Raw genomic sequence first — 16,292 nt, 5'->3', positions numbered from 1 at the left:
GCTGTAAATAAACAGCATTTGGTCTGTGAAGCATGGCTTCTCCTAAATACTACACACACGTATCACATTACAGAACAGTAGTGGGGGATGAAATGCTCGGATTATGAGAAGACGTCCACTTACGCTGTTATCCAGAAAGCCTTCATAACTCTCCTCATATTTCAAGTGCTTTTTGGGTAAATGGAGTGTGTTTTCATGAATTAATAAAATTTTGAAGTACTGCAGTGAAATTTCATACACATAATTAGATTTGTACATTATTATGTGTGTGTTGTGACTGGTGCTTTCCCATGCAAAACTCACTGATGCAATACTAGAGTGTTGTGAGTATTTATCTTGTTGCTATGCTGGTGCTTGGGTTTTGTCCCCACAGTGTCGGCCTAGATCAGGCCCATATCGGCCATATTGGATTCCACACGGCCCAGATGTGGGCCGGATCTGGGCTGACACTATGTTTCGGTCCAATGTTCCCCTACCCACCTTGAAAGTCTGTAATATTTTGGTCTCAATATAAGGCTTGGGTCCCTAACTCAGTAAGTTGACTCAATCGCTTGGCAGGTGAAAATAAGTCTGATCATTTATAGCACAGTTCTGCTAAAACCGTACTCATTTTTGTATTGCACAGATGGCGTAGGAAGACTCCCAATCAGGGGTGCGTTTCCCAAAATCAATATTAGCCAACAATGCAAGCTCCATTGAACTCTATTGGTAGTAACAGAACTTGCTACCATAGTTGGCTTTGGGAAACACACTTCTCTATAGTGGTTTGCCCAAAATCCCTAAACCTGCATCAGCAATAATATTAGTGAAGCTTGCATGCACCACTAATTCTTATTAGTTCTCATATTATTTGCATCCTTAAGGTTTTTTGTGCATTCACATTCCCAGAAAAATGCTTGCACATGTATCCCACCTACCCGGACGGTGGGGTAGGGTGGGTGCCAGCATTAATAATGGGACGAGTAGGCCCTAGAATTCCCCAAAGTATAGCAGGAGTAATGAGTTATTAGCTGGTAATTAGGAGCTAATGCAGCGGCGAAGAGTGTGCGGACTGGAGAGCAGTCAGGTGCATCTCAGGTGAAATCCCTCTCGCAGGTGGAGCTGGAGCGAGGGAGAGGGGTGGGAAAGGGAAGAGGTGATGCAAACGGAAGGAGGGAGAGAGAAACAGAGGGAGGGAAAACTTGGAAAGCTGCCGCCACATCTGCTCGTACATGATGTCAGTGATGCCGCTGTCAGCTGTCGGCTTGGACCGCAGTCAAGAAGCTCATCGCCTCGCTCTCTGTGGACTTTCAATTCTGTCCTGTTTGTTTCTGCTTGTGTTCTCCGGTTTTATCTCTCGCTCTCTCTCAACACGTTGCTCTCCAGTGGGAACTTAAGCTTTGGTACAAAGGAAATGATCACTTTCATGGTAAAAATCAGTGGCTGTGACCCAAAAGCAACTTCAGAAATGAAATGGCGTTAACAACATATGTTATCTCTTTAGGGTGACCTACTGTATATTTGATTAAAACAAGATGAATAGTCTAAAGTCTGAGACTTTATTTGAACCATCTGGAATTGATTGGACCATGAAAAAGGGAATGTATATGACAAGTGGTTGGAGGGGAGGGATTGGTGACATCAGTCAAAAAAGAACGTTTCAGAGGTGGAGCAAATTACTGTAAATATTTTGATAAAAGATAATAAACAAAAACAATTTCTGTAGAATAACATGCCATGATGAATCACTCACAATAATAAACTACAGTATATATTAGTGCTGTCAGTTAAACGCGTTATTAAGGCGTTAACACAAACCCATTTTAACGGCGTTAATTTTTTTATCGGGAGATTAACGTTCTTTTTGGCCTAGCAAACTTTTTTAGTTTTTTTCACATGTTGTTGCAACAACTAGTAATGTTAGAAAAACTACAACACCACACTGGATTGCTAGACCGGAAACAAAACAACAGGCACGCCGCACACACTTGTTTGGGCTCGCGCATGGCGAGCGCGAGACGCCGAAATGGATGCCTCTGATCTAGAGACGTGATCTCGTGATCTCGCGGGACTAGATTTGATGGCCGAGTGTGAGCGCGGGCGCGGGCGGTAATGCACTCACTCTGTGTGTGTGGGTTGCGGGCAGTGTTGCCAGATTTGAAATGTCCAATTATCGTACCAGTAGTTCAAAATTATCCTATTGTGAAGAAAATTATTGTACACGACGTAAACGTGCAGAATACAGCTATTTATCCCAACATGTCGGATGGATTGTTTGGTTTTGTTGACGGGGGGGATGGGGGGGGGGGGGGGTGGTTTGGTGTTCGGTTTAGTTGACGGGGGGTTGGGATGGTAAATGGTAAATGGACTGCATTTATATAGCGCTTTAACAGACCCAATGGCCACCAAAGCGCTTTACATATTGCCTCACATTCACCCATTCACGCACTCATTCAGACACCGACGGCGGTGTCAGCTGGGGCTATGTGTTGACGTGCGGGCCGGGCGACACTGTGTGGTGCCTCTGTGCGTGTGTGTGTGTGTGTGTGTGTGTATACGTGCTTGCGTGCAGGCAGGCGAACCTGCGAAATGATTCTGGGTCAGAGAGAGAAACAGTAGGACTGTGTTTGGACGAACGACTGAAAACTTTGAAATTATCGTACATTATGGGATTTTTTTCATTATTGATCGTACATCGTACAGAGGTCAAAATGATCGTACAAATACGATAATTATTGTACATCTGGCAACACTGGTTGCGGGAGAATAAAACGATTCGCTGGACTCCCCAAAACTAGAAATATCTATGAATAAAACAGTTTCTTTTTAGAACATGTTTGCAGTGCTGAGCGATGTAGCCAATCACAGACATATGTTTTGATTTCTTGAACGCAATGGCCAATCAGAAGCATTTAAGATAGAATACCCTCACCGCTCAGAACTGACTTTTTGTTCAGAGCTGAATTCTGTATGCTGGCAAATCCTCTAATTATAACAAACAAAGTGTATGAAAGATTCATTGTGCAGTCAGCTTCATTGATAATAACAGGGATGTGTGAGATCGCGATGCACTGATGTCTGCTTTTTAGGAATTATTAAGTCATGCCAAACCATGCACGCAGTAGCTGCTTGCTTTTGTTATAACAGTGAGAAGCGCATTAAAATAAGAATAAAATAATGGGACAAAAAGAAATCAAGGGACATTTAGAATGGATAAAAATGTGTGATTAATTGCGAGTTAACTATGACATTAATGCGATTAATCGCAATTAAATATTTTAATCGTTTGACAGCACTAGTCACTCTAAAAAATCCTGGGTTGTTTCAACCCATGTTTGGGTCAAATATGGACAAACCCAACAAATTTAAACCAAGGGTTGGGTTTGTCTATATTTGACCCAAACTTGGGTTGAAACAACCCAGCACTTTTTAGAGTGTACATCGTGTTCACTTGATCTACTGTCAAATACCAAATATACTGTATGTTAGATACACTGTTAGATTTTGTGTAAATCCATGTTTGGGTCAAATATGGACAAACCCAACAAGTGGTTTAAATTTTCAAATTAATATTTTAAACCCAACGGTTCGGTTTGTGCATATTTGACCCAAACATGGGTTGAAACAACCCAGCATTTTTTTGTAACTATTTCATTGGATTTTTTTATCGGGATACAATGACCTTTCCCAGCCCTCTTCTCTTCATCTTCCTCTACCTTCCCCCTCGAGTCCATCCTCAACTTCACCTCTCCACCACCACCAAACAGGTTTGGGCATGTGGTCCTCAGGAGACATGGGCTTGCTGCCATACCCTGCTTGTTATATCTCTGGCTTTTGAGTTCAGACAAGGGCCAGACCCCTGCGCCTTTTCCAGAGTTTGGACCATGGCAGGAGTGGAGTTTGGCTGGCCATGTTTATGAGCACCAGTGGGAGAGTTAGAGATCAACCTATCAGCCAATATCAAACTGTAGACAGGCTAAATGGGATCTATGATGGAAAAATAAGGTGCGCTAACCATTCATAAACCAACAGGCCAATTAGAGAACATTCTTCTTTATTCTAAAATCATTTGTCAATTTGATGTCGGTTTTGCAGTGAATAAGAACTTAAAATTGGTTTTGGTTCGCATACAAAGCTAGTGTATATCTCTGAATATATATTCGCTATATGGTCAATGCACTTTATATCCTCTAGATGTGTTGCATGGAGAAAAAGACATTGGCTGTGTCCGAAACCGCCCCCTACACCCTTAAATAGGGCACAAAGCCATTTGTAGTGGTGTATGAAACCGTGGACTTTATCAAGTGCACTCATTCAATCCCACGATGCACCGCAATAACGAATGTACAACAGATGTATGCTCAACGGCTAGAGAATACCCATAATGCACTGTGAGAGTTGCACTACGAATGAATTCCCGCATCTGACCAGAAGAATCATCCATCCATCTGATGACCGCTGGTCCAATGTGGCTACAGAGTAATATCATACAAGTATAAATGCTTTTTAATTGATTATTAAATTGTTTAATTAAGGTTTATACATGTTTCGCTCAGTTTCAAATGATTACTCAATAGTAAAATCTATGTAAAAGCGGCAGCCCTTCCGACGCACTCAGTTTCTGAATTCACTCACTCGTTTTTATTTACTCCCTTGAATGAATGATGGTATAGGGGCCGATTTCTGTGTTTCTGCTGCACTGAAGAAAACAAAGTCATGCAGGTTTGAAATGACATGAAGGTCAAAATGGCTGAATTTTTATGTATATCATACCTTCAGCAACAAGACAAAGGATGTGTAACAGAGAAAGATGACTTGAAAATGGATCAACAAAAAGGAATCATGTGGCTGGATTTATACACATTAACAATTGTATGAAGGTTGTGGTAAGACCCACAAAGAAGAGGAAAGGAGAAATAGAAAGGTGAGTGAGAAAAAGGGAGTAAAACAGGAGAGGAAACAGGATGCCTTGCGCATGGCCTGCCGTTGTGCAGGATGATGAAATAAATAAATAAATAAATAAATAAATAAATAAGCGTCTGCCTGCCCGGCCATGAATATTACATTAGAGCAGTGAGTGGGGAAGTGCAGTGCCTGGAACATCTGGTCTCATCCACAGGGACCCTTGTGGCGAGAAAGCAGCAACTTCCAACAAAAAAGCCAATAAGATAATAAAAAAAAAGACTCATTGAGCAGATCTCTGCATTATTTGGCTGATTTGTTTTGCTAATTAGATTTGAAACACCAGAAGCCACTAGTAGGTACTCACTGCACAATGAAATATAATTTTACTGATTATTCAATAGTTTTCAGACACTTGGGACCTGCTGCTGTATATTGATGGCCACCTGGAAAAATAAGGTCATACCAGCTTAAAGTCTACCAGTTTGACCTCTGCCCCACCAGATGGTAATCCAGCTGACCATACATATTGATCAGCATAACCAGCTAATAACCACTTTGCATATAGACCAGCTACGGACAATAATGAGTGATGCTGGTTTTTCTACAAGGGAATCCATGCAATATGCAATATGCTGGTGCTTGAGTTTTGTCCCAGACAGCAACAGTGTCGGCCCAGATCTGGCCCACATCTGACACATGTGGATTCCACACGGCCCAGATGTGGGCCGGATCTGGGCCGACACTATGTTGCTGTCTGGGTGTTTACTGGTCCAAAGTTCCCCTACCCACCTTGAAAGTCTGTAATATTCTGGTCTCAATATAAGGCTTGGGTCCCTAATTCAGTAAGTTGACTCAATTGTCTGGCAGGCAAAAATAAGTCTGATCATTTATAGCACACTTCTGCTAAAACCGTACTCATTTTTGTATTGCACAGTTGGCGTAGGAAGACTCCCAACCAGGGGTGCGTTTCCCAAAAGCAATATTAGCCAACAATGCAAGCTCCATTGAACTCTATTGGTAATAACAGAACTTGCTACCATAGTTGGCTTTCGGAAACACACTTCAGGATAGTGGTTTACCCAAATCCCTATACCTGCATCGGCCATTATTTTATTGGCTTTTGCAGTATTGGCAATATAACTTTTAATCTTTTGGTCCAGTGTACATTAGTGGATATCCTTGGAAAACCAGGTACAAGTTGGGTGGTTCTTGCTAATCGGATTGTTTCTGGTCAGGGTCTACCACCTGGACCCCCATCTATTTAGCCATCTAGACCAGCTATTAACATTAAATGAGAGGTTTGGACCAGTTAGAAATCATGCAAGATGCATTAACCTACAGTAAGTTGGTCTTATCTTGATTTTTCTACAGTAGATGCGAGCAATATACTGTATAATTTAACTAAGAATCAACCCCAGTGTTTTCACACACCTGGGTCCCACTGTACATTGACGGTTAACCTTCTGGAAAACCAGATAATACCAATTTAACATTGTCAAACTGGCTCTCAGAACCTGGTCGCTGGATTATTGCTGGTCCAAGTTGATCTAGGGAACCGGCTACAACCAGCATGACCAAGATAGTCTCTCAAGTCAACTGATAGAACAGCAGATCAACCATAGAGACCAGATAATGACTATAAATGACACATTTTAGGATCAGTTTAAAATCAGCCATGGACTCCAGCCTTTTTCCTTCTTTTTTTTTTACCTGGTCTGAGATAGTGTATCATCTCTAACCAGCTTGGACAAGATCCACTAGATTGGCCTTTGACCAGCGAATAAATAAAAATGATAAGCTTGCAGTAGTCAGAAATTCTATGGACTAAAAGTTATTTATAACAAGATTTCCAGAAAATGAAGCACACAATATGCATGTATGCAGTACATGTGAACTTTGAACCAACAGTAGAGTTTTCAGACACTTGGTCTGGCTGTACCAGCAGCTATAGAGCCATTCTCAGTATTGAATGCTTTATTGAAAACCATTTGCTAGCTTTACTTGTCCATGTTGAATGGCTTTAATGAGTCGGTGGTAGTAATATGTGCCTGCAGGTTGAATGGTTCGTGTTCACATCCATTGAAGGAGTGGGTGAATGGTAGAAAAGTGCAGGGAAAGGTAGACAGCCTTGACTCGGTTGGGAAAGTGTCGATGGAGAACGAGAGCGAGTAAGGGATTGAGATGAGCACAATAGAGGCCGGAGAAAGCGTCTCACAGTGCCAGCGGCCTTGTCCATTCACTCAGATAGAGACAGAGCCAGTACATTTGCACTGAGATACCCTTTCAGTTGTATCTATTTGTTTTAGTCTGTCAGTGGAAGATTTTTTTAACTGTGAAATGGCTTTTAAGCACTGAAAGGTGAACTCACTGGCCTGGTCATGGTTAAATGCCTGCTTTCATTTCAACTAAGCTCCTATATGTAAATAAGATGAAGGTAAATGTCTGTGTGGTCCATGTTGCCTTATGAGTAAAATAAGTAATTAAGGATGCATTTGAATCAATGCCTACATCGCATACAATGTGACAGAAGGATTAAATAATCACATAGTGTCTGAAATGCTGTCTGTGGTTTTAAAACAAGTCATATAATGAGTTACAATTACATTGATGTTTTGAGATCAGAAAACCCAAATGTTACCATATGATTAGCCACGTTACCATATTATTATTAATATTAATACATTGAATTACTTATTACAAAATGGTTGTTTTTTCTATATTGCCGTTGCAAGCATTTTATAAAAGCAATAAACTATAAGAGGTTGAGCGTTTTACCATGAGTATGGGTATATTATATGTAATAATTAAACAGATCCTCATTGCTTTTTTTTAAATCGCTGCTTTCATCTTCTCTTGAGAATATCGATCGCTGAACTTTCCTTATGATCTGTTAAACATGCATCTCGAAGATCTCAGTTGTATTCAACACTGTAAAAAATTATTACCATGATTATTTATCACAACTTAAAATTCAACATTAGAATATTAAATAATGTGTTGTTTCAACCAAAAAAAAAACATGTTTTTGTTCTTGACTTAAAATTTTAAGTGGTTAACTTTAGTTTAGTTTAATGAAATTGGATATTACAGTTATCTTAAGACATTTTAAGTTTTTATAATAACTAATTGCAGCAACATTTTTTACAAGTTACAAAGCCCTACAAAATGTACTGAGACAGATGACAAGGGATTAAGAATAGACAAGAAGAGAAAAAAGGCTAATTTGCACATATTGTTCTTTGATGAATCAATCCGGCTGTTGAGAGAGACACAAGAGCTCTCATTGAGACCACATTGATTTCTCTTTGATTGAATCAATAAAGACTCTGAGGAATTAGACCGCTCTTCTCTCTATCTACACTAGTCCTGAAACTCCCTCCATAAACAGATTAGATTAAAACGCAGAGCTTTTTGAAGTCTAATACAATCATATTTAAAGCACATGCAATCCAATCTCAGCGTCAGAATAGTATCCTTTGATCCTTTCTAGTCCTCTACACTTTCCGTAGTGGATTCCTTCCGCCATACTCATTTCATTCCTTTGTGTTTTCCATGTCTTTCTTCGATATAACGTGCGTGTGTTTGCGTGCAGACTTAGGTGTGTAAATGTATGTGTGTGTGTGCGCCGATACACAGGTGCATGTGGTGAGATTGTGTCCCACAGGCGTGAATGAGTTCCTGGTCAGCTTTTAATCAGACTTCACAGCAGCGAACGCTGTTTACCAACAGCCACACAGATGCCTCTCTCTTTATCTCTGTATCTTCTCAAGCCCTCATCCCTTTTTCTTCTGCACAACTCCCTTGTTCTATCAATAATTCCAGAATTCCTCTTTTTCAGACATAAATTGTCTGCACTCTGTGAAACTCAAAGCATAGAGGGCATAATCTTGCGATTGCTTGGTGTAGAAACATGACGATAAAAGTAATTTTCGCCTCGGTTTCTTACACTACTGACACACAGGATAGTGTGTGAAATAGAAATAGTTCATTTTGTTAGTTTTGAAATCCTTCTGAAATGTTTCACATAGAATTAGATGTTTTGAAATCTAGACATGTTGTTGAAATGAAGTCGTTTTTAACTAAATCTGTTATAGTGGGTGGGAACATTATTGACAACTTTTATTGTCAATCTATTGCTCTCATGATAAAATGAACTATATCTCACTACAGAGACATCAAAGCCAGCGGCAATTTGAGAAATGGCTAGAATATTGCCATGCAAGAAAAAATATAAAAACATATAGAAACTGTTTCGGGAATTACAAGAACCATTAATGGCAGAATTTTAACAAATTGTATGTACTGTCTTGTAAAATGTCATGACTTGAGAATACACCCTTGTATTTTAAGTTTAGTGACCTCAAGTCTTTGAAGAGTTTTTGTGTGAAGCACTTAGTAGCAATTAAAATTGTGCAGAACTGTACTGTATATTCAATTTTGTTATCTCAGTTATGTCCGTGAAATATTTTTTTCCAGTGGCCAAAATAAGCCTCAGTGTGGACAAGACTGGCTACATGAAACTGTGCTTTTAGTGTTGCATCATGTACTTTCAGTGTGCTTTTTGCTGATGCAAACTCCTCCACACACTTACCGTTTGATTTAAGAATTCAGATTTTTAATAAAAATGCATTTAGTGCATTCAATGGTTATGTATTTTACCTATTGCGTCATCACATGGTCTCTGACATGCCCATGTGGGATCTATTGCTCTAAAATCTTCTAATAAAGTTGTATGTAGGCACAAATTGTTCATTTTGGTCATTTGATTAAATTTATAATAATTTCTTATGTCCCGGTTCAGGTTGTTGTGTTCATAATTCAGTTTTTACATGTTTTAATAAAATGCTAGATTAATGCAGTTCAGACTCAAACGAGGGATTTGTTCACAAATCGGACATTGTTATTCCACACACTTTCAGTTGCATTAGTGTCCTTGTTTTCAGCCAATATAGATGTGTCACAATGCACTTGGATGTTATGGACTCGACTAATCTAACTGCCCACATTACATTATATTAGCCATCACGACATGTCTCTCAAACGCTATTTTAAAACGGAGTCTAATTCGACCATCTGCACTGCTACTTTGAATGCCTTGCTCTTCTTAATTTGCCAAATAAATAAAAAATGCCTGCTGGTGAGATAACTTAAATGACTAGTAAATGATTTCTGGCCAGATGTGTGGATTTCAGCCAGGAGCTAGCTATGCTAAAGGACGGCATATCTGCATCATAAATATCCTTGAGAGCAAAACTATGTGATGCTAATGTTTATTGTTACTGACAATCTGGAAGTAGCTCAGACAGGCGAGTAAGAGCAATAACATTACAGACATCAGTATCAACGCCACACTCAGTGATGTATAAAACTGGCAGCTGCTTGCAAAACAGTTTCAATTCTGTCGATTCAATCAGGAAAAGCAGTAAGATAGAAAATGTTGACCATACATCTTAACAAATATTAACAAAAATACCTTTAGCTCCACGCTTAAAACCAGGAATGAGTCAGCATGTGTGTAAGGGAGGGTTTTATTGTTCATTAAAACTGATAACCCCTGTACCCAGGTCCTAAAACTAACTTTTTTGCCACACCTGCCATTGTCTGGTGACTTAAGAAAATTTACCAGCCATAAATATTATTTACTGCAAAAACAGCCAGTTATGAAAATTCACAATTCTCTATTCCAATTGCAATACCACAGCTAAAACTAGTAGCTTAACTATTATACATTTTCAGAGAAAAGTCTTCACTGTATAAATTAAACATTAAACTAACGGACACTAAAAACACAGACAGAGGCAGAAATATGAGGCTGCTGTCACTTTAAGAGTGAATGCACGGATCCAGGAACTGATACACAGGTGTCGTCTTTCTCGGCTGTTTACTTTCACTGAGCCATAACCGACTGTGTTCATCAAAATAAAGTGTTACCTTTTGTTTTTTTCATAATTTTGTTTGAATTTGTCCGATCAAGCGCAAGAACACGTGAAAGAGAGCTCATTTTAGTTTACAGTATTTTACAGTCGCTAGGACACATTTCTCAATACTTAGGTCACTTTTTCAAAACTCTTCACACACAGTTCATTTCACTTTCAAAATGCACTAAAACTACCAAATCACTTCTTTCATGTCTCAAATCAACATATACTTCCATCACACTAGCAAAGGTTGACAGCTGAAAAACACACTTTGTCGCCCACAAAACAATGACCTAAAAAACACTAACAACAGGTAGCATTATACAATGTTTTCTTCTGTAAAACAAACACACCTCTCTACTGTTTAGAATTCACTGCAAGATAATATCTTATTAGATATTATGTTACTGGAATGAATCAGACATGATGCAGTATGCCTAAATATATGCTTGCACAGACTAACTCCAAAATACAAGAATTTGTACACACCATTCACCGATACAGATACAATAGGAATCAGCTGTGGTTGGTCCAATTGTTTTTATAGCATTTCATTTTTAGATTCAAAATATATTTCATTACAATATTACTGTAGAAATGTAGCAAATTGTTGTCATATTCAGTTCTGTATTATGTTATTGTTTTGAACTTAAGTTTACCAGTTTTGAGAACAGTGTGTAAGCATGTGCAAATTGGCCGGTAAGTGCACAGTTTTGGCGGTTCTCGTGTCGAAGTGAGAAATAAATTAATGTAATTTGAAAGATGTAGTCATTGAATGCATTTTGTGCCAAAGCAATGAGAAATGAGCCACAGTTTAGCCCACATATACTTCTGTTGTGCTCACTGTGTGAAGAGTTTTGAAAAAGTGACCTAAGTATTGAGAAATGTGTCCTAGCGACTGTAAAAAACTGTTAATTGTAGAAATATTTCACAATATTGCTATTTTTACTATATTATCCTTAATCAAATTAAAGCAGGCTTGATGAGACATCTTTCAAAAACAAACTTTTGTCTGACAGTGTACATATTTACAGTGAGCCTGGGTTGCAAATAGACAATAAGTGGCAAGAACGGACACACATGCTGATGTTCAGGAACAGCAAACATTGATGAATAATAAGGGCAGAAGAGAACATTTTCTTACATGTCGTGAACAAAGCAAAACTAGGACATCAGGGTGTCCTCAATGATACCTTGCAAAGTTTATTGTCCAGCCTTAGCTTAAAAATTGGTATAACAATACAATACACATCTCTACATACACAAAAATAATACATAATACATTACTTCCATCACTCAGTTTTCTAGCCCACATTCAGGAGACCTAGATCATAGTGTGCATATGATTTCTTCTCTAAATGAACTTCCATTACCAGACATTGCAATCGTCTGATGTTTTGGTGCTGTTGTGCTGTGCACTGTACTCTTTATGTTGTTGTTGTTTTGCACCATTTTCGCTTGAGGAATCAATAAAGTGTCAGTCAATCAAGAACACAAGTTTACTGCTTGGATAATGAAAGAGTGTGTGTTCCCTTGATTTGCTTTTAGAGTTACGGCATTCATATATTTTTATTTCTCTGAGAGAGATGTGTTATCAAGATTCTTCTGATAAGGATCCCCAAAGCATTTTAAAACTGTGTGTGTGTGTGTGTGTGTGTGTGTGTGTGTGTGTGTGTGTGTGTGTGTGTGTGTGTGTGTGTGTGTGTGTGTGTGTGTGTGTGTGTGAGAGAGTGCATGTGTGCATGCGTGCATGTGTGTGTGTGTGTGTGTGTGTGTGTGTGTATCTGTATGTTTGTGCGTGTGTGTGTGTGTGTGCGTGCGTGCGTGCGTGCGTGCGTGTGTGTGTGTGTGTGTGTGTGTGTGAGAGAGAGTGTGTGTATCTGTATGTTTGTGCGTGCGTGCGTGTGTGTGTGTGTGTGTGTGTGTGTGTGTGTGTGTGTGTGTGTGAGAGAGAGTGTGTGTATCTGTATGTTTGTGCGTGTGTGTGCATGCGTGCGTGTGTGTGTGTGTGAGAGAGAGAGTGTGTGTATCTGTATGTTTGTGCGTGCGTGTGTGTGTACCTGTATGTTTGTGTGCGTGTGTGTGTGTGTGTGTGTGTGTGTGTGTGTGTGTGTGTGTGTGTGTGTGTGTGTGTGTGTGTGTGTGTGTGTATCAGGGCAAGTGCTGGTCTCATCCACTGCTTCTGGCGCTCCTGATTAAATCAGCAATTCAGATAAAGACTTGGTCTGTTTTCACAGCAGACACAACGAGTAAATTAAAAGCAGCGCCTGACAGAAGACCATATGGTCCAAGTCTCAGAGAGAGGAAGGAAAGGCAAGATTAATTGATAATATCTGCCTCTTTCACCACCTCCAGGTCTGGAGATGCCGCTGGATTTCAGCAGCTTGTCCGTAATCAAACTGCCAGGAGACATCAGCCACAAAACATGTTTTATATGGCGAAGGCATAGCCTGCCTCAACCTGTAAAGTTTAGTTTGCTAATTCAGATAAAGCTGTAGTCCTGATGTTTGCACATGTGGGAAACATGGATATGATTCTAACTTGCTCACTATGATTTCCTCTTCCTTCCTTGTCCTGTTCAAAATTAATATACTTTGACGGGCTCAGTTTATCATCCACTTTTTTGGCATTCTTGTATCTCCAAAATTGCAGTGTGGATTAAAATTCACTGTTTTCATTGAATTGGATTCATTGGATTTTTTTCAACCCAATTTGCTGGGTTAAAATTCACTGTTTTCATTGAATTGGATTCATTGGATTTTTTTCAACCAAATTTGTTGGGTTAATTTTACCCAGCAAATTGGTTGGTTTACTTAACCCAGTATACTGGATTGATTCATTTTACTGTAATACTAGCTTTCTTTTTTCTCTCTTCTTCTTCTCCTTATTACTTCATACATGAATTCATGTTTACGGATTAACTTAAAAAACTATAATAAACTTCATCCCAAGATCATCAAAAGCCATGCCTTCTACTATTTCATAAAGTGAAGTGCAATATATTTAGATCACATAGATGGTGTCAGTGTTTAACATGACATCTTTATGTAATCATACATCATCATCATCATCTGTTATCCTATTGGTTGTTTATTATTATTAGACAGCCATCCTAGGCCAATTCACTTTTTGAGAACTGCTTAATTTCTTCCCGTCAAAACTTCAACGGAGAATATAACTGATCATTAATGCAGTTAACCGGCCATCAGTGATCAAAGGCTGCTCTTATGAAATCTCTTATGATGGCAAAATTATACACATTCAAAAAAAATCTGTTAAATTGTTAAAAATCCTATAAATTTAATTAAAATAAGCAAAAGTAACACGATTGTTTAATATTTTGTCACAACTTAATTTAATTGTGTTTAATCAACCTAATATATTTAAAACTGAAGTTTACTTAATTCATTTGTGTGAAAACTACATGAATCATTTTTGTTGACAACTAACGTCTCAGGTTACGACTGTAACCTATGTTCCCTGAGAACAGGGAACGAGACAATACGTCAACGACGCTATGGGGAACGCCTCAGGCGTGACAGGTGTCTGAAATCACTATCAAATCACGTCAATCATATTGACCGGCGACAGCCCGTGAATCATTAGCGTGAATGATTAACGTGCGACCTGGAAGTATAAAGGGGCGCCTTGCAAACATGACAAATCACCTTATCGTCTGAAGGGACTGTACGGTAGGCAAGCCCCGCGGCATGGCAGGGAGACGTATTGTCTCGTTCCCTGTTCTCAGGGAACATAGGTTACAGTCGTAACCTGAGACGTTCCCTTTCGAAGGGAACTCAACAATACGTCAACGACGCTATGGGGAACGATATACCAACGCCGCCATGCTAAGGGGAGTGCATGCCAAGTGGCAGTGACAACTGTCAGAACCAGCAACTTCAAATGAAACGCTAGAACCACTCACCCTCAGGTCACACTGGGCTGTCAGTGACAGCATTCCCTACGGTCATAGCCCAAGCTACAGCCTCACAGAAAAACCTTCATAAACATGGTTAAATGAAAGGTCTACCTGGGCCGGCTCCGGGCCTGGAACCTCAGCTTCCAATTAGAAGGGGTCCCTTCTAGGGAATGTGGCCAGGGAACCCAAGGGAACCCCAGCCAGTCACTATTCAGGGGAACGTACTCTGCCCCGAAATGCCACCAGGACGGCCTGACCTGGCGCCAGTACATAGACACTTAGTCTGGCCAAATCCTGTCTGTCTGAAGACAGAGCCTCTGGACAAATGCCTTAAGTAAGGCATCCAACCCGAGGGACTGCGAAGCTGGCAGTGAACCACTCGGCCCGGATCTCAGAGACGGGATATCCCGGAGAGTATGACTCAGCATAGTGCTTTCCGACCCTTGCCAGCGAGGGGAGTTTCTCTACTCGATCCACGGATCAACCCAGTGTCTGTGTTTCAAAACACTGAGGAGGCCTGTGAAGGCCTAAGGGCTGATCTAACTGGGAGGCCTCACGAGAGGCCTACGACCGTCTGACCAGACTCAGGCAGCCGCATGCTCAAAGAGACCCTCATGAGGGGAGCACAAGGTCTGCCTGATAGGCAAACCAGGCTGTAGGCAGAAAAGGTTCCGGGAGGGCACCTTTAGCAGAGAATGAACACTTTAGCGAGCCAGGGCGCAAGCTCGCCTTCAGCAGCTGCCTATTAAGGCTAGCTGAAACTGATAGCAAGAGACCACTAGCTTCATAAACCCAGCACCACTAGGGAGCGTTACAGGGAGGCCCGGAGAGGCCTACTACCTGATCCTTTAGGGAGGCCAAGAGAGGCCTGCTACCTTACAACCACAGTATGTGGGGAGCTCACCTTCAGGGAGGCCTGGTGAGGCCTACCACCTGGTCACCACTATCTGTGGGAACTCACTGGTAGCTTTGAGCCCTGAGTCCGGGTGAAAGTATAAGGTGGCCTGCTAAGGCCAGCCAGCTGGGGACTCGCCTATCAGGGAGGCCTGGTCGGGCCTACTAGCTAATAGCAAGTCATATTCTGCCATAAAGTACACTGTTGGAAACCATACTACACAGCATAATTCACTAATGGGCTTCCAGTAGCGCTATAAGGTATGTCCCACAATGTTGGGACTCACCTCCGAGGAGGCCTGTTTAAGGCCTACTACCCATCAGTGAGTCAACTGCCCGAACCACCAAGGCCAGCCACGTAAAGTGAGCTGGCCTACAGTGCCCTCTGGGGGGCTGTCCAATCAAGGAGGCCTGCTGAGGCCTACTACCTAATGGCCGCCTACAGCATCCTGGTGCCTAATCACATTGCCCATGGCAGTGTACTCCGCAAGAAAGCTAGCACCCTTAAAACAAGGGGAGTACAACATACGCCACTCTGCCTCAACGGAGGCCCCAGGGGCCTACCATCTATGCATGGGCGTCAGCTCAGGGCAATGCTCTGGCTTCAGGGGAGCGTACTTCGACCAAAGAAGAAGTGAAGCTTACTTCATACTCGACCCGAGCCATAGTGGTGCGAG

This window comes from Siphateles boraxobius, unplaced genomic scaffold (assembly GCF_051911475.1).
Source record: "Siphateles boraxobius isolate OS27281-9 unplaced genomic scaffold, OSU_SipBor_1 134, whole genome shotgun sequence".
Taxonomy (NCBI): domain Eukaryota; kingdom Metazoa; phylum Chordata; class Actinopteri; order Cypriniformes; family Leuciscidae; genus Siphateles; species Siphateles boraxobius.
The sequence above is the reverse complement of the archived record's forward strand: the minus strand, read 5'-3'. Positions refer to the sequence as shown.